Raw genomic sequence first — 6,893 nt, forward strand, 5'->3', positions numbered from 1 at the left:
TACATACGCAAATAAAAAATTTTAAATGTAAACTATTTTTATTCGAAGGATTTCAAGGAAGGTAGGTAACTGTCATGATTCAATAATACAAGGTTAGATAATTATTGACAGCTGCGGTTTGACACTCCCTTACAAAAGGTTGCATTTACGGAGGACAGAGAAAGGGCAAGAATGCAATCCCTTGTTTCGAAAATGGTAGTAGAAAAGTACGCAAAGTAGGCAATTAGTAGAGAAATTCCTTTCGTAAATTCTAATGTATTTGCAGGAAATCTGGCATTTTAAACGAAATGTTGAACGTAATATTGATATATCTACGTGAATTACGTAATTTATATGCTATTTAGCCGTATAAAAACTGCAAAATGACTCAAAATTTAAATAAGACTACTATGAGACTGATGTAAACATCCAATGTATATGTTTTCATCAGTTAAATATGCTTCATATGCATATACAAATAAAGATATTGCACAAAAGCTTATACTTTTATTTCACACCAAAGCTACACTGTTTCCATGTAAAATTGCAAAGAAGCAACACGGTGCCACTGCTAAGGGAGCGGTGCGAGAGAGACAACTGTCAGTTTATCGAACCTTGTATTATTGAATCATGGGTAACTGTTATATGGTTGGAAAGTTACAAACAAATAACAATTGAGGTAATTGATAAAGTGGTTCGAGGTAACATTTAGATAACCAAAGAGATAACCAATCCAATTTACCTATATTCATAGTCGCATTTAGACTTCTACTAAGTAGTTTCGACTTAGTTTACGATATAGCAAAACGAGTGTGAAAATGTATCGATTTTTCTTTACGATATTTTGGAAAAATTACATTTTTATTAAATAATATCAAGTTTGATCATCCGTTTATGTAATTTTTATTTTCATTGCATGATTATGCAAAAGAATAAGGTATCATTTTCTTGTTAATTGTGTGAAATAGCCAGAACAACCGCAGCGATGTGAAGTCGATGTTTATCGAAAGCATGCTGTGAAACATACAAATAGTAGATATCTAAATATTATGCATAAAATTTACGTTAAAAGAACTAGCGTGAAACTGACTTATTATTTGAGAATTTATCTAAATTATTCCAATTATAAAATTTTGATGTAGCTTTATTCGAACTGTAATACGCATTTAATTTCATCTTCCGATTAAAATGGATCGCTCTTTGTACATTTTAATTGGAGATTATTCAATATTATCAAAACCACCCTCTACCAACTTAATTTTTACATTTTTCGTCTGTTTTCCCTTGCAGCTGCAGCCAAAACTAAATTTTAAGTTGGTACTTAGCCAGAAAATTCGAAACTAAGGCGACTATGAATAGCTTTAGTTGTGACTTAGAATAGTTTCGACTTAGTTGAGTACTAAATATGACTATGAATATGTGCCATAGATAACAGAACTGATACACTATGAAACTGGTGCTGTTAACAAACGACTAACAGTCGCTGTAACGTACGTTCCAGATATCACAAGAGCGAAAGAAGCAAGAAAGTCTAACGTAAACGCAATGAGATAGAGTGAATAAGAAAATCACACAGACGTGTAGAAACACGGGGAAATTAGTTACTTCTTGCCCACGGCCAGAACAAAGATAAAGAGTTTTTTAACAAACGTAAGCGTGAACACCAACCATTACTTCATTTGTTAACTATCCGGTACCCGTCTTATGGGGTAACTTCAAATATAATTCCATATTAGAAAAATCGGTAAAATATTAAGTATTAAAACATTCAGCACATGGTGCAACTATTAAGCTGAAATTCGTTTCCGTAACCATCTAGAGTTCCTCCGCAGAACAGTTCCATCATCCATGCGATTTCAATACGACCGCGGTGCATTGCTGATACTCCCAACCGTTGCTTTTGTCCAACCTTTCTTATTATGCTGATACCACACTTCCTCCCCTTCAAAAAAATGGTTGCTTTAGCTTCGCATTGCGATCGTAGTATCGCTTCGATTTTTGATTTTTAGCTTTTATATTTCGTTCTATGTTGGGAACTATTTGAGGTCGAAACACTTCTGTCTTCGCTGGTATCAGTGTACGGGTTTTCCTGCTCATCAGTAACTCTGCGGGCGATGCGTTTATCTCTTTCAAAGGAGTATTGCGATATTCGAGTAATGCGAGCCAAAGTTCTCCGTTGCTTTCTTGCGACTTTCTTATTAGATTTTTCGCAATCGCCAGATACCTTTCTGCAAACCTATTAGCTTGGGGATACCCTGGGCTAGTTGTGGTCATTTTCGCACCAATTCGTTCACAAATTTCTTTAATTCGAAAGAATTGAACGGCATATTATCTGTATCCATCCAAGTACCGGGAGTAATAATCAGAAACAATCAAATATATTTTTGACCCATACTCACAAATGTCAACTCCAAGTTTATTAAGGGCCGGTTGTTCAATGTCTGGTTATCACTACCACTACACTATCGACGATTTCGACATCATGCATGTAACATGTGATCGATAAAGCAGTAGTTGTGCTTAACCGGAGCTTCTACCTCCGATTTGTGCTAATCAGACATTGAACAACCGGCCCTAAATGGCAGTGCTGGGACTTCATGCGCCATAATCGGCTCTTTAACATTTGAAGTACGGTATTTTTGACACACTTTGCAATTTTTTATTACTTTTTCAATATCTTCGTCGATTTTGGGCCAATATACTAAACCACGGGCGCTCTTTTTTGTTTTTTCTGTTCCTAAGTACGAAGAATGTAACTGGGAGAGTCTATTTCCACGCAAGTCAAGCGGAACTACGACCCCATCGTTGAGGGAAATTATGTCGTTTTCAATACACAAATCATTTCGAAGCTTCCAGTAAAATTTTGTATCCTCTGTAAGTGCCCGTTTGTCACTTGGCCAACCTTTTACTAAAATCTGTTTCAGCCCGGACAAGCAGTTATCGTTCTGCAAAGCTATTCGAAACCTTTCCATTAGCTCATCTGTAATGTTGATTGAATGAACAAACTCATTCAAATCACCAATTTCTTGAGAAGTCTCTTCTTTATCATTATAGCGTAATAAGAAATCTGCAATATAAAGGTATTTGCCAGGTATATGAATCAAATGTATATTATATCTGATGGAATTTTACAGAAATCTTTTTTCATTATTTCCACTAGTAGTTTGTGGTCGCTTTTGACTCTTGACGTCACTTGACGACCATAAATATAATAGTGAAACTTGCGACAAGCAAAAACTACAGATTACAGCTCGAATGCAATGGGTTTCCCATTTTGCATAATGCAACAGCCAAGACCGAATTTTGATGCATCCGTCTCAATTGTAATATCTGAAGCCTCGTCAAACGTTTGTAAAGTGGGAGCATTTGCAACATTCTCTTACAAGCAGTGTCGCCAGGTCTCTTGGTCTGAAAAAACGTCATTTCCTACCCAAAAACGTCTTTTTCAATTGGATGTACAAAAAATTGTTCTTATTAAACTTTTATTGTATACAAAGGTACATATCGAGCCCATTTTTTTCAAAATTTTCTTTTTGATGCAGAAATATTCCTAAAGCATTTAGATGCATTTCTGCATCAAAAAGAAAATTTTGTCGCTTACGTTATTTTGGCGGTTGTGCTCGATATGTACGTAATGTACATATATTAAAATGTCATTTCGACAGAGCACATTTAAAATTCATTGTAAACTGGTCGTTAATATAAAAATAATTTTATACATACACTTGTGATCAGCTGATTAAGTCATCAATATTTTGATCGATTTTGGCTGTTTCTCTTTCGTTTATTTAATGTTTATTGTTTTTCCATAAAAGCCAAGCTCATTAACAAACAAAATATAAATCCACAAAAATTGCGCAAAAATTATAAACAATCTGCAAATTTTCAGCTAGATTTTCAATTTTTTATTCAGAGTTTTAAAAATTTTTTTTTGAGAATGCAGTTTGATAGCCTATTAAATTTCAGGGCAATAATGTGCAAGTTTAAAGGGGCTAAATAATCGCATTGATTTTTAAATTTTTTTTCTTGTAGACATTTGGTTAGGGGCTCGGTTGTCGAAAATGCTAAATTAGGTTCTGCTAAGAAGGAGCATAGCAATAGGTGCATTCAATATCAAAAAATTGTTACGAATTGTTGCTAGTACTTGCAAGTTTTTACTGGGAATGCATTCAATAACCCAAAATATTTGCCAGAGGGAGCGAATTCGAGAGTTGTCAAGAGGATGATTTGATGAAACATAATTAGTGAAATGAAAATATGGATGAAAAATTTAAATCTATTGTTTTTATTTCGATGGGAACTATTCCCACTAAAAAAGAAATTTGCGCGCCAAAATTTAACCGTCAGAAAGTGTCAAAATGGCTCAAGCTGCAAGTTTTTACTAGTTTTGCGTTCAATAACTTTTCCTGAAAATTTTCTCTTGCTCTCAATTTTTCTTTTACGCTCTCGCTGCAAGTACTTACTGGAAAAGTTATTGAATGGACCTAATATTTCAGTCATTTTTGTGTTCATTACATTTTCAATGAAGTCTTAAAAAAGTCGCCTACTTTTTTCTGACGTTTTATGCTGCACAGCTTTTTTGATGATTTTGCGAGCGTGCCTGCAATTGCAAACATTACAGCAAGCCTCAAGTGTTTACACAACCAGCCTTTGAACACGGCATCCTTAGTCCAAGAATCCGGAAAAACTCTTTTGAAGCAGCTGCAGCAAAACACAAAGATTGTAAAGATGTAACGTTAACAGAGTACAAAAAACGTCCAAATGACGTTAAAAACGTCAACCTGGCAACGGTGCTTACTAGTTCCAAACAACTTTCGTGTGCCGTTTGCCATTTGAAAACAACTGCTGTTTTCAACAGTTCCCTAAGGGGCTGCGAAATTTCGGATAGATTTGGAATGTATTTCCGCCTATAATTTAACATACCGAATAGCTTTTGTAACATTTTTTTTTTGTCTTTAGGTTGTTCGATTTTCATTATGGCTTTAATACGATCAGGGTCGCATCTGATACAGTGGCTTATAATTTTACCCAAATATTTAACCTGTGTAACTTTACATTGAATCTTGTCTACGTTGAATTTAACATTCATTTTCCTTGCGCGGTCTACGACTTGTTGTAAAACATGATCATGTTCTTCTATTGTATTCGTTGCTATTAAAACATCATCAATAAACACTACTACGTTTGGAATACCCTCGAAATTCCGTTCATTATATTTTTGGTACACTTCGGGCCTAATTTTAATTCCAAATGGCATGCGTTTTTATCTATAACATCCAAATGGGGTATTAAATGTACACAACTTACTTGCACTAGCGCTTAAGCCAATCTGCAAAACCCTTCCTTTAAATCTAGCACGGTGAAATACTTTTTATTCGCAAATTGTGCAGAAATAGCTTCGAAAGTTGGTATTGTATGATTTTCCTGTAAAATATCGGCATTTCGATTTTGTGGATCCATACATAAATGAAGCTTGCCAGAGTTTTTCTTCCATCACCATCCACCTGCATCCTTCCTGCACCATGCACTCGTTCAAATATTTTGCGGTCAACCATCTCACGAAGTTCTGTTTGCACACGTGAAGTCAATGATAATGGGATTCGCCTTCCTGGCTTAACAATTGGAATAGAATCTGCTTTTACTTTGATTTCCAAGCTTTGTACAAAACACCCCCAACCTTCAAAAATGTCCCGAATTGATTTTTGTTCAATTGGCTTTACTCTTTTGATCAAATGAAGTCGGTCACACGCCTCCAATCCGATCAAAGGCTCATAAATGGTATCGATAACCGCAAATGTCAACCAAAGTCACTTCGTTTCTGCATATAACAACACAATCAACGATACCTTTATAGATTAGATCCGCACCACTATAACTTTTTGGTGGCATACCGTCTTCTTTGAGCTGAATATTTTTTAAAATGTTTTAAGTACCTATACGGCATAACATTTACGTCGGCTCCAGTGTCTAGTTTAAAGTCTAATATATAGTCATTAACGCGAATTTTTTCATACCATCTCTTTCGATTAACGGTTAACTCAGCAATATCATGCAAAACGATATCGTCCTGTATATCTATTACCATGTTCGGCTCTCTTATTTCATGAACTTTGGAAGCATAGCAAGCAATACTAAAGTGATTGTAGCGGCCGCAATTGTTGCATTTTTGTCCAAATGCTGGGTATTTCCGAATTTCATGCATGCCTTTACAAAATTTACATGTTCATATTCGCTCACCGTTTTCTTTGCTTATATGCTTGTCTATTCTTTTTGTGCTGCTTGAGCCAAATTCATGGGAATATTTACTGCCGTTATTTGAGCGATGCTTAAACTTTGAGTTGACTGCGTCTACCGAAGGGCATTTATTTTGTTGCTGCATTTCATTTGCGTGTTTATCAACTATTTCGGCTGCCCTTGCCATTTCAATTGTTTTAGTTAAAGGCAAATCTCTTTGTTTTAGTAGTTTTTTGCGGAGTATATTACTATTTGTGCCACTCAATTTTTAACCAGTTTACGCAAGTCCAGAAAATATGAGTCAAAAGGTTAATTTTCCTCTTGCCTTCTTGCATTAAACCTAAACGCTTCAAACTTCGTTTTTCTTTGGTGTGCAATAGTTTTCAACGGCTTCAAATACTTTTTCGTAAAATCTCTTTTCTGCCTCGTGCTAATCCAACGTATTGAAAATTTCGATTGTTTCCGCTCCGCAAGCGTTTCAAAATATCCCAACTTTTTGTGGTTCTGTTCTTCTGGTCAATTCAATCGCAACAGCATAAATCTCGAAATTTTGTTTAAAAACGCGCAAATTTCCGTCGAGTCTTAATGGGTCTGGCCTGCGGACATCAAAGTTGCTGATATTATTCGTGGCAAGTTCTTTTAAAGATTTTTTTGTATTTAGTAACGAAATTCCACTTTGT

This window comes from Rhagoletis pomonella, unplaced genomic scaffold (genome assembly GCF_013731165.1).
Source record: "Rhagoletis pomonella isolate Grant_MI unplaced genomic scaffold, Rhpom_1.0 Rhpom_scaffold_00009, whole genome shotgun sequence".
In the NCBI taxonomy this organism is placed as follows: Eukaryota; Metazoa; Arthropoda; class Insecta; order Diptera; family Tephritidae; genus Rhagoletis; species Rhagoletis pomonella.